At 37.9% G+C, this 13,254-nt stretch overlaps 1 pseudogene; it reads left to right on the top strand.

Annotated features, from left to right (window-relative positions):
* Positions 1–1,332: 1,332 nt before the first annotated feature.
* LOC141735695 (U2 spliceosomal RNA) lies at positions 1,333–1,443 on the top strand (annotated as a pseudogene).
* Positions 1,444–13,254: the final 11,811 nt, after the last annotated feature.

The following is a 13,254-nucleotide window of genomic DNA, read 5'->3' as shown; positions in this document are numbered from 1 at the left end:
CCCCCTGTAATACCATGACTTTTCTATACAGTGAAAACATTTTAGCAGATTTCATCTTCTTCCTTTCTGGAGCAGAGTCTAGGAAATCCCCTCCATTTTACACAGAGCAACAACAATTTTGTTGGGGTGTGGGGTTTTTTGTTTGTTTGTTTTTGTCTTTTTGTCAGGGTTGTGTTTTTTTTTTTGCCCCTCATCTCCCCGGAGGGCAGGTTACAGGACTTCTGTGTAACTCCCCGTTTCTGTGTAACTGGCCAGTTAGACATGCTTCACAAGAACCTGGCAGGCAAGAGACACTACTTCCTAAGCGGTGATTCATTTACTCCTGAATGGCAATTCAAGTACTCTTCATTAAGACTGCTTTCTAAAACCTGCTTGCCTCTGATGGAGACAGTAACACAAGCCACACTCCTCACAACCCCATGTTCCCTTCCGCAGGGCGAAGGGCCTGACAATGTCAACCCACCACATACACTGTAGAAACTGACAACCAAGGCAACCCACTGGCAGGTGGTCTCTGCCAGCTGGAGGGGGTGGGCAGAGGCAGGGAGTGCCATTTCATACAGGTACTTGAAGCAACAAGGAGATAGCAGCAAGAGGGACCCTCCCTGCATAATGCACCTCCACCAAGTCATCCCTGGACAGCACCATCAGGCTTTCCATCTCCCCAGAAGGGGCTATACAGAACAATGGGGAAATCAATAGAAGGCACCCAGGGTCCACAAGGCAGGAAGCACGAGGCGGAGCAGCCTGCTGAGCTCCCTCCCTCCCACACGTTTGGTGAATTAACCTTATCTTCCTGCTAGCAGAGAACAAGTCGAAAAATGTGATCTGATTTATATACACATCTGTAAAACAAGCTAGATGAAAATACACACTGTGTCTTTTTACTTTAACCTTTTTTAGCTTTTTATCACTATCTGCTGGAAACAGGGATGTCTTTTTTTTTTTTTTTTTTTTTTGCTGCTCCAGAAATGGAAGTTATCAGTATAAAGGCCTAGACTATAGAAAAGAACTACTTACCTGTAACTGTGCTTCTTTAAGATATACATCTTTCAGCACATGTACTGACACAGAGCACAGTTATCTAGAGAACTACTGCAGAAGCATAAGCACATTCCTCCTGTCCTTCCCTCTGCAGCATGAAAGCAGCTGTGTAAGAGGGCATTCATTCAGTGCCTCTCCACATTAGCATCTCCAGAAAATGAGGTGGCAGCTTAGGGGACAGAACTGAGAAGGCAGATCGCTGATCTGCAACATATCTCTAAAACAAATTACAGATAAATAATTCTCTTGTGACTGCTGCTTTACATATGCATTCAATAGAACAGGAAAATGGCTTCTTGGCCTTTTGGCTAAGATCAAGTGCAGTATCTGTTCTTATCAGTTTAATATCTGATACATCCTTGATGAGAGGACTTTAATCTTATTTATGAAGGAATTTTTCACCATGAGGGTGGTGCGACACTGGAACAAGTTGCCCAGAGAAGTTGTAGATGCCCCATCCCTGGAAGTGTTCAAGGCCAGGCCGGATGGGGCTTTGAGCAGCCTGGTCTAGTGGGAGGTGTCCCTGCCCATGGCAGGGGGGGTTGGAACAAGATGATCTTTAAGGTCCCTTCCAACCTAAACCATTCTATGAAATTTAATCCATATACTTAGAACGGTCTCAGAAGCCCTAGCTGAATAGATTGAAAAATTAATTTCCCAAAGGCCAATTTAAAAATTAAGCCTAGTTGCCTTTTTGGAAGATATATACACTTTCCCCCCTAATATTTACAATTTAATCAAAGTTGTTTTAAGAGGATTGACAGTTTACAGTTAAGTGACAATTTATTATCAATTCCTGCTTGAAGCACTAAGCAAGTGTAATTCAAGATCCTTTGCTATACAGGCCACACTAGATCAAATGGTCTCATCTAGCTGTAACAATCATTCCTTACCTACAGAAGTACAGGTTTCTTAGATTAGCATGTAATCATGAAAGAAGTGCATTCAATACAAATTTCCATTCTCTACAACTGCTTTCTCAGCAAAGTAGTGGGTAGGTCAACATCCAGTCAAGTGGCTGCAGACACAGCCATGCATCAAAAGAAATCTGTTTCTATTTGTAATACCCTTTTTAATGGTTATTAATCTGCAAAGTACTTGCCTGAAGCAAGTTTCAAAGTATATATTTGGATTATGAATCCTCCTTTTATAACTTTTATTGTATGTAAATCTAGCAGTATAAAGATACTTGGTTTTAAAGCAAGTAAGTATAACGTTTATAGGGCTGGACTAGGGTTCAGAAATGCACGTTCTAGTCCTGTCTGAGTTTTGAAGTATTTGTATTTTATCCATCAAAAATACAAATAACGGTACTTCTCTGCTTTATTACTTTTTATTATTTATGGAAGATGCATTATATTTACTAGCAACTTCACTATTTGTTCAGAACCCTAAGCGTAGAAACTGTGGAAGTAGGTCAAGTAGGCTGAAGTAGAGGTGGCAAATCAACAATTTAGAGTGCAAGCAGTGCAGTACCTTCCTTGAGTTTTGGACAGAATGTCATCTTTTGTTCCTGTATCAACTACTAGACCTTGATCTGAATTGCCTTAAATATACAATCCCTAGTTCCCAAAATTTTTGTACAGGATGACTTAGTATATTTCTTATCTACATTTAAGACATATTGTCTCCACAAGCTGACAGAGTATACATCTGGAGTCTGACAGCTACTTTTCAGGAAAAAAAGACACTGTACAAAAGATGCAAAATTAAACATGTAAGGCAGAGTCCCTTGAAGACACTATTACCTTACTGTAATGCATAGTTGAATGCAAAAAAAAAATAATCTTTTTTTTAAAAGCAAAAATACAAGATCATGGAAATTATACCAAAAGAAACAAAAGCTAGTTAAATTTTCTTTTCCAAAACTACAACCTAAATGAGTATGTTAAATAAACATCCAGAAAACAGTTAGTGCTCACTGTATTAGCAGACACACAAGTTATTTCACCAAACAAATAACAGAATTATTTACAATATGTGTTTACAGTAGCTAACTTTTGGGAAATATTTCCCATTTGTTTTTGATTCACTCAGTCTAACCAATAACAGGTAACAGGACGAAGTACAACTGAGTTTAGCAACAACAAAAATGGTGTATCCTAGGAAGACTAACATGATTATATGGGGTCAAATAAGAGCAGTTGGCTTCAGAATGTTAAAATTTATGAAATATATGAATTTACTCAAACTACAAAGTTAACAAAAACTATATAAAATAACTAGAAGAATGGAAAAAGTTACAGGGGTTGCTGGAATGTTAGATATGTTACCTTCAAAAAATATATCAAGCACTGCACATACTCTTAGAGAAGTATGGGTTAAAATAGAACTACGTTCTTGTAGTCTTAAAGAACACGTCAAATTAAAGGATAGTTTTTGCTTGTAAAAGTTGAAAATAAGCTTTCCTAAACCAAAGGTCTTGAAAGCACCCGACTTCCAAAATAATGCTTGCTTTTTCACATATCAACATATAACATGTTTATTCCAGGAAAAAGAGTCCTGACCTTACTCATGTGTATTTTGGAAGAGGAAGGAAAAGGGAAAAAAAACAAAGCAAAAAACTCCCCACAAAAAAATAATAATTTGTATTTGGATCATATGCTCCTTAGTTAAAAAATAAATTAATAAAAAAATTAAATATCAGATCTAGTATATGGTAAAAAGGATAAATCCTAATGTATACTAAATCAAGCAAGCAATTAAATTTAAATCAAGTTATTCTTACCCTTCCCCCCAAGGGAAATTTTATGGGATGGTTCCTCATTAAATTTTAATTTCCATCATGATACTTTTAAAATCAATTTTATTGCAGCCAAAACACTGTTCATATACTTGTACATAAAATAAACTATGATATATACACAATGTTTTAAGTTACAGGGCATAAGTTTACAATTTTTGGCAGATTCTGTTTAACAAAATGGAAATTGTATAACTTTAGTACTTGGAGAAATTAAAATTCCTTATTTTGGTACAAATGTTTTGTGTCCCCCTGTATTCTAGCCATACCTAAACTGGTTTAATAAAATAACATTAATGTGTAACATCTCACTGTTTTCTCTTATGTTCTGATTCTAGACAGAATTTTTCATATGCTTCTTCAATTTCTGGATCCATCTTGTCATCAAGGTCATCAAAATACCTAAAAAAAAAATATCACCAAAAATGTTAAGTTTATGTACAGATTTTCAGAAACAGTAAATAGGTGAAATATTTATGTATATGTCAAGAATAAAACAGAGCTTTATAAATAATAGTTAACTATAACATTTATAAAAGGGTCTGAAGAAGAAAAAAAAAATTATGGGTACTAGAGAAAACAAACAGAAACCTCAAAACAGCATAGATATGTACAAATTGCTACAGTGTTTGTCACCATTTTAGATCATCTTACGCTGTAAGATGTGTATATCAGCACCATAATAATCTTGTCTATGCTATTGAACTAGAAGTAGCAGGTCACACACTTTGATCAGTTCATTCTTTCTCTTGAATTCAGCTAAATTTAAATGAGACGCTCAGTAAGTAAATACTTACACCAAAAGTAATGGATAATTATTTTTACTCTTTGCTGTGTTGTTTTAAAGTCCAGGGTGAAAATAAATACTTTTTTGTCTTTTTAAACTAAATCGCACATCCCCAAGCCTCTCTTCCCTTCAAGTCTCTGCCAACATGGGAAGTCTGTGTGACTGAGGGTCCTGGTGAAACTAAAGCATTTGAAAGCAGGAGTATTTTATATTTGGGGGCATTTATGTAGTCACACTTTTCTAAGCATACAGCTTTTGAGAGACTTGAGATAATATCTGTACTAAGAAGTTCCAGCTAAGAGCTTCCTATTATAGTGCTTCATGCACAGCATGCGAAGACTTGGGGCCAGAATTTAAGCAAGTTTAATGAAGGAAAAAAAAAAAGGCACTTTTCAAGAGGAAAAGAGGTCTTTGTGATTATTCTGAAACACTTAAGAGAGATTAGGAAGTAAAACAAGAGTTTAAACAGGAATATTTGAGAATCTAGAATAAGTCTGAATGTGTTGCAATACTTAGTCAGCACAAGGTCTCAGCTTCAACTAACTTGTTTTATCTTCCGCTTCCCTTTTTTTTTTTCTTCTTTTTTAAATTTTTCTTTTGCTGAGGTATTCAGTCTTCTCCGGGACAAGAGACAGGTTCTCCTGCATGTATGTGTCAATCTCTGAATAGGCATTTGACTACAGGTATCCTGAATTCTGCACCACTGCTCTTGCCTGGTCGACATGCATTGAATGCAGGATTGCTGTCCACCAGCGTTGGCAGAATGGTTCCATACATGATTGATCCTAGTTACACTATGGGAATTACTTGTTTAGGTTCTGTCTCAGCTCTCTCAGCCATAATGGTAAGTTGGGGAATTATAGGAGCTTAAATAAATTAAACAAGCAGTTCATTCTTCAGCTTTACAAGTTTCCTCTTGATGATTGTATTTTACCATCCTGAGTTACTATCATCATAGTGTCTGTGTTAACTTGCAGTAGCAACTGACTTTCCTAAATCTAGCTGTAAAACAGAACTGTTCCAAGGAACAAGCATGTGTGTATATAATTACTTTTTGCAGCTATGACTTAATGGAGGCTTTTATATGATAAACTGATATTTTAAAAGACTTTCCAAAAAGTTCATCTTTAAAATACTTACAAAGGCACTGGATGTGCAGGTTGTCACTTAAGATTATCCCCATGTGTAACTTCCCCCATTCACTCACACCAGCTGTTGCAAAATTTACCCAACATATTATCATTCTGTAAACTGAGTCTTGCAAAGTCTGCTCAGTACTAATACTTTACTGGTATGAACAATTCCATGGAGCTGGTGGGATATTTCTGTGAGTAAAAATATGTGACTAAGCACAGGATGAGGACAGTGGAGTTCCTTCCTGTCCTCTCTCAGAAGGCACAATTGATAAGTCAAATCCTCAGGCCACAGCTTGATGTCTCCTATGTTGAAAATACTTGGATTGGGTTATTAAGTAACTTCATATTTATTTTTTAATGCTGCAGGCAGACTGACCTCTTTGCATGTTCTCCTTAGTCATGGCTTATGCTGAAGTGTGTATTTTCTTTCTTTTTCCAGGAAAAGTGTCACTTTAACAGCAGCTATTGGAGGTGCTGACATGCCTGTAGTTATTACTGTCCTGAACAGTTATTCTGGATAGGCTTTGTGCGCTGAGGATTTACTACTGAACAACAATTTGCTGACCATGGTTGGTACGCTCATTGGCTCCTCTGGCGCCATCCTCTCTTACATCACGTATGTGGTAAGAAGTGAACAGAAATTGTGCTTGTTTTCCGAGTAATGAGAAACCTTATTCAGCATTGTTGTGGTTTGGCCTCAGATGGCAACAAAGAAGCACCTGCCGCTCGCTCAGAGCTTCCCCCAACACGGGGAAGAATCAGAAGAAAAAGGCAAAACTCATGGGTTGAGACAAAGGCAGTTTAACAGAACAGCAAAGGGAACAAGAAAACAACAACAGTAACACAGATAGAGGAATATACAAACACGATTATGGAACTGCCGCTCACCGACTGGACCCGGGAGGCCCCAGCCCGCTCCAAGCAGAGACTTCCTGCCCCCTCCCCGGGGTGGCTCACATGGCTCACATGGGATGGAATACCTGTGTCCCTGCTGGTGCCTGGGGAGAATTAACCCTATCCCCGCCGGACCCAGGACAAGCATGTTTGCTAGGAAGATAAGCAATCAGAAGACCAGACTGCTAGGTGTTTAGAGACTAGAAAATTCTTGATTGAAACTGTTGGAATAGATGTCAGTCATCTCTCTCTGATTTGTAGAGATACCCACTTCAAAACTGAGGAAAGCCTTTGCATTGACTTGAACATTCAGGATTTGAATCTGGGCTCAAATAGATATGATTACTTGTGCTCAGCTGTCGTTTTAGTCATGTCATTTTGCAGTGTTGTTAAATTTAAACTAAAATTAAAATTTATCAGTGAGTTCCTTTAAAAAACAAACAACCAAACAACCAAACCAACATGTTTGGTTTGACTAGAGACTAATTTAAAGTTTGTTTTTTGAAGTATAGGAAAGTGCTACTTTCCTCAGAGCAGCTACTCTGAAGTATCACGGGGTGGCAGCAGGCTTGCATTAATGTATTGCTGATACTAATGTCTGTGTCAGAGCAAACTTGAGCTTCAACTCTCTGTGTAATCATATTGCATTATTAGCAATAGCCTCCTTTTTTCCTGGAACATTTGTACAGAAGTCTCTTGTCTTCCTGTGTGTTGTCTCCTTTTTGTTTTTGAAGATGGAGAGCTAATGACTTAAAGAAAACTGTTCGCAGTGCAATAGATGCCAACCTCCTTATTCTCTGTTGTGTAATTCTGTTTCACTTCTGCTCTTATGTTCTTCTGTGATCAGTGTTGCTATTCTCCTGTCCTGATGTTTTTTCTGTGGTCAGCCCTGGCTGTTGTCTTTTACTTCTTCTCTGCTGATAAATAGTGTTGTTACCACATTAGGAATGTTCAGTATCATTCATTTTCATCTCTCTTGAGGAACAATTTCAGAAAAGCTTAAAGTATTTTTGTGCAGCTTCATGGAGGTGAGTTCAAATGAACAATCCCAGGTATGAATTTTAAAGAATCTTGTTCTTGAACATCCTGTATCTCCTTATCAAAAGGAAATCAGATTATGTGGCTTATAAGATATCTTTATATATATATATTTGTATACAGTCAGCAATTTAGTCAATATCAGTAGAAAGATGATGCTTATGGGGTAACACAGGTATGAAAAGTATGTTCTTTAAAGATCAAACTCTTGTAAGTCTTGGTGAAAATATGATCTGTTGGATACATATTTACCAGTAGGCATAGTCGCTCTATAGCTTCATTTTTCTCCTACTTCCCCTTTTTATTGCTAGCTCCTCTCAGAACTCACAGAATTTTGAGATACTTGCATCTGTTGTTTGGAAGGATCTCGGTAAATAGGAAGCCTGGAGAAATAATTAGTAAAATAGTTATGCAGTGACAGTGGATTTCCTCTATGTATTTCTCAGACTTCAGGAAGTTTAGTTTTTGAGGTAAAATTCTAGAAATCTTGTGCTGCTTCAAATAAGCTTAGACAATTAAAGTTGATCTGATACTGTAAGCCAGCAATTAAGGACTCTCTAAGACTCAATTTTGGAGTGTTAGAAAGCAGGCATTCTTTATTGCAGCGCTGGGCACACAGGGGATCACTCCGCCTAGCATGTGCACTGAGTTGCTCAACTACAAAGGTTATAAGCAATCAGAATATACATATTCATTACATTTCCAAGAAATGATTAACGTATTCATATTATCACCTAGAACTCATTAATACATGTAAATGTCCTTGACGCATGTGCATCCATGTCCATTGGTGGTCTTCCAGGGTCCTCTGGTGGTCGTCGATAGTCTTCCTCACCGTGTCCGCTGATTGAACTCTGTCTTTGTGCATACTCAGTTCATCTTTTGGCCTAGTTTGCAACTCTTGTTTTCACAAAACTAGCTTATTCTAGCATCTCTCCCTATCTATTCTACTCAAGGATACAATGTCTCAAGGCTTCCTTTTATCAAACTAAACCTAGCAGATGTTTAACCCATCTGCTTACAAAGTATTTCAAACTTAGCCACATTATTCCAGTAAGGAGGGAACCATATGTTCTTTTTAACTTGGTATCAGTAAGGCCTGAGGGGCCTTCCACCCCAGTGTTTTGTGCTGTTCAAGGCTACTGTATCACCAGCTACTGTATCAGATCAGATAGTAAAATTTAAATTATTTTGTATAATTTTTAAACAGTAAGCAGAATAACTTGTTTCTTCCCTGGCGTTTTTCTTTTCTCCTTTACTTCCTTTATAGGAAATCATTACTTTTAAAAGTGTTCTTATAATCAAAAGGGATTCAGTATCAATGTCTTCAAGCTGTGTTTCAGGAGAAAAAAATGTTCAAGAGTTTCAATAAATTCTGCTTTAGGCTGTTGCAACCTGTGCTAATGAAGCAATGCAGTCCAGTCCTGTGTCTCATCCTGTGTCCCCCCCCCCCATTACTTTCATCTAAAGCAATATACTTATTGAAGTTTATATAGTACAGATTAAAAGGTGCTTGTGGAAACATCTTAATAGTTGAAAACTTTTTACAACATTTCCAATTACTTTTTTTGATAAAACTGTAGCTTAATCATCCAAAGCCTATCCAGATAATCTCTTAAAGCTTTTTATGTGCGTTGATAAAATTGGACGACATATATTCAGATAATATCTTAATTTTTGCACTCATATCAGTTTGATTTATTTTTTTTTCCACCCATCCCTCTTTTGTGCCTATTGAGGTGAGTTAAGGACAAAAAAACTTTACTTCAAAACAAAAAAGCAAAGGCCTGTACTGTTCACTAATCCTGTGAATTGTGACTTCTTTTAAAACGCTAACACAATGACTTTTTCAGAACATTTGATTGTATTAGCAAGTGCTCCCCCCCCCCCCCCCCAGCAAATACTTGATCATTGCAACTGTAGTACTAGAATCAGAATGCTTAGGGATGGGGAAAATGCTTCAGGTAGAAGAGGAACCATTAATTGGGATGATGAAAGAGAGCAAGAGAAGGGAAAAACTGTGTTAATCTTACAAATTGTATGCTGGCCCATCACCTGTGCTAGCCGTGTGGCTTATCTGGGCACAGTGTGGTGTGGAAGGACTTGGAGTTCTGAGGGATGAAGGGTTTGCTTTTCCCTGGCTGGAAGCTCCTGGCCAGTATCACCTGTGTATGCACAGCAGAGAGGGCTTTTTGCTGGTAGTTGGATTATCTGTGAATGGTGAAGCCTGCGCTTTGTTCATGTTTGTGGTCTGTGGTGGCAAAGGTGAAAGAGGCTATAGAAGACTTACCGCAGTGCCCATGTGCTGGGTAGGTCTTAGCTTCATTAATTGTTGCTTGATGAGGTCTTGGCTCATTTTAAAGCCTTCTTGTACCACCCCCTTTTTGCCAGACTTCCCTCCTCTTTCCTTGGCTCTGTGGTGCATAACCAGGCAAGGGTTCTTCAATCTCATGCTTGCTGTGGGAAAGCAACAGAAGATCAGTGAGGAGGATTGTAAATACACTCAAGTGACTCGCACATGGGTTGCTGGGAAACACATATATCACGCTAATTGTTATTCAGTCTTGGGTGCTTGCAAGGAAAACACTTGCACTTAGATAACATAAGTCTGTGATGGGCTCAGGGACACCTTATCTAGCCGCTTGAGAATCCTGGCCTGTTGTGGAAGAAGATCAAAGCACAGTGGGAAAACTATGCCTGTTTGAACCCTTTTAAATGCTAGCAAGAACAGGGAGTCCGCGCGTGCTCTTGCTAACAAGGACTCTTTTGCTGCCAAGGACTCTTGCTAACAAGAACTCTTTCTCGTGCCGCGGTGCCTGCGTCCTTGCTTGCGTGCCTCTGCCCGGGCGTTGCTTTGGAGATTCCCCGGTCTGTGAGGTATCAAGATTAAATTTATTCTTTGCCTTTCATCCGTGGTTTGTGGTTGCTCCTGCGTCCTGCCTGCATCGACTCACACACTTGCTTTGCGTGGATTCTCGGATTTCTAATATTTGAACTTTTTTCCTTTTGTCTGGTCTTACTGTTGTCTTTTGGTTTAGATATGAGTAGAAAGTGCTTTGCTTCTTGTAAGCTTAGCGTGTGTAACATCTGAAGAGGGTATTCTTCTGTCTAGACTGTCTTAGCTGACACTTAACTGATGCAATATACCAAGTAGTCTGTTTTTCTCTTTGAAGGCTTAATGTTGTGGTATACATCAAAGGTAGTGTGTTCTTAGAGGATATGAACTACTGCCCACTGCAGTCAGTAGAAAGATGCTGATTTCACAGAGCCTGCATTTGTGTGCCTGCCTTACAGTATCTGAAACAGTGATGATGTACTGTGATAAACAAAAGTTCTAACATGTTTCTTGTGCTTATTTGCTAGATGTTGAATTTCACAAAATCACAGGCTATCTTCTCAGGCTATAGCAAAAACCTGTGGAGTTGCATGATTTGAAGTGTCAGTGGAAAATAGACCCTTGGAAGCATACTTTTGTGTGGATGTTTCCTCTTGCTTGTATGTGTGCCTCTCCAGATCAATTCTTAAATTTTGCTGTGGTTTCTGAGCTAGCACAGCAGATGTATGACACATGTTTGTTCAAAGTAGTGAATTATCCTGTTCCTTTCCTGCTTTTAAAGTTTTGTTTACTGCAATTGCAGGTTTTGCCTACTTCCAGATATTGCTTTGGAACCACGCTCACAAGGAGACGTGCCAGTGAAAACATTTAGCCAGTGACTTTTCCTGGCTATGTATCTACAGAGCTGAATTTTCAGGATGTGTTCTCTTTAAAGCTCTAATTTAAGATCTCTTGTTTCCCTTTGGTGCTCTGACAGCAAGTTAATGCCCTGCCCCCCCCTTCAGTTCATTACAATTTGTTTTGAGTGTTAGCATTTGGTTAGTTTTGTGTGGCTACTTAGCTTTGTTCTGTTCTTTTCTGTCTTTATGCTATAGGAGCTTTGCTTCTGTGCTACCTGTAAGAGTTATGTGGCTTTCATTCTGTCATATAACAGTTCTATGCTTACATGTTGAATTGCTCAAGGACTTAAAAAATATCTTGCAAAAATTATGTGTATATTTTATTTATATATATTTATATGTATAAAAATCTGTCATCAAATATGTATTCTTTTATAGTCCTGCCTTTTAAGAACAGAAAGAAACCAATATTTGCTGAGGTGTTTTTTGTTTTTTTAAATTTGTGTTGTTTTGTTCTTTGCCTTGGGAAAATGCTGATGATCTCTTGTTACACGTGTAATGTGTTAGAAGCTGATGTTTGGCTATTGCTGTTTTAATCTGGGCCTCTGTTTTAAGGGGCCTGTTTTAAGAAGTTTTGAGTTGAAAACTGGTAAAACCAGCAGACAAAGACTATTGTCAGGAAAGTTTTAATATCTTCAGAAGTTTTATTTGTGATCATCTCTCCTTTGTTTTGGATTTCATCTTTAGCTGATCAAAAAACTGTCATCTTTTAGGCTATGAACCGTTCCCTTGTAAATGTGATTCTAGGGGGCTATGACACCACATCAACAGCTGCTGGAAAGCCCATGGAAATTACTGGAACCCACATGGAAATCAATGTGGACAATGCAATTGAAATGATAAAGGAAGCCAATAACATTGTTATTACTCCAGGTAAGACACTCTTGACTCATACAGCAAGATGTTCAGAGGATGAATTATTTAAAAAACCAAACCAACACAACAAACAAACCCAAAACAAAAAGGCCTGTAGCATGTCTTGCAGTTGCAACATACCAGCAGCATGTCAAATGTTGACTGGGGTTGTGGCATCTGTTTTTGTTCATAGGTTAGTCATCATTCCTCTGTGTAGAAATGTGTATGTCACTATTTTTTCCTTGTGTGTGTCTCTTCAAACTTTGTCCTATTTACTTAGATTTTAAATTCTTCAGGACAAAGGCTGTCTTCTGTAAATTATGTTTACAGTTAATTTTGTGTACAGCTGTTGTGGTGTGAGTTTCTAAGCACTACCACAGTACCAATGGTACCAATAACAAAATATCTGTCCCTTAAGATCCTGAAAGAGGATTTTGTTTATGCTTCTTGTCTACTTGCTCAATTCTGCATTTTTTTGTTAAAAAGCCTGCAGAAAAAAGATCTCAAACTTAATTAGTATCCACTAACTACTGGAATTAAAGTAGAAAAAAACCCTGAAAAAAGAAAACCTGAAAATCCTGAGTTCTCTGAAACTCTTATGTTGGCCATAGGCTTATATAGTTCAATAGCACATTTTCTGTTAGAAGTCAGGTGGGGAGTAGTTCAAGACTTGTTTTCCTTCAACTGAATGGCAGAACTATTGTGTTAAATTATAGTTTAGCATTGGAATGAGAAGAATGCTAAAAAATTAAGTAGTCTTTCATTTTGCTACAGCTTAAATGAAAGCATCGGTGAGATAGGGTTCTAATTTGGGAAGTTACCTTTGTTTCCAACAAAGCTTGCAAACATCTTCAAGGAGTTTGTCTCTTGCTCCTGTGGTCAAACCTTGAGGACACCATTAATAATTTATGTTCTGTATTTTCTTCCTGGGGTTTATTGCTCTGATGAAATAATTCAGATAAAAAGACTGAAAAAGATTATTTGCTGCTAAAAGTCATATTCAGCTGCTGAATTATAGTGGT

The sequence above is a fragment of the Larus michahellis genome, chromosome W (assembly GCF_964199755.1).
Source record: "Larus michahellis chromosome W, bLarMic1.1, whole genome shotgun sequence".
Taxonomy (NCBI): domain Eukaryota; kingdom Metazoa; phylum Chordata; class Aves; order Charadriiformes; family Laridae; genus Larus; species Larus michahellis.
Note: the sequence above shows the minus strand (reverse complement) of the source record. Positions and strands in the feature narration are given on the sequence as shown.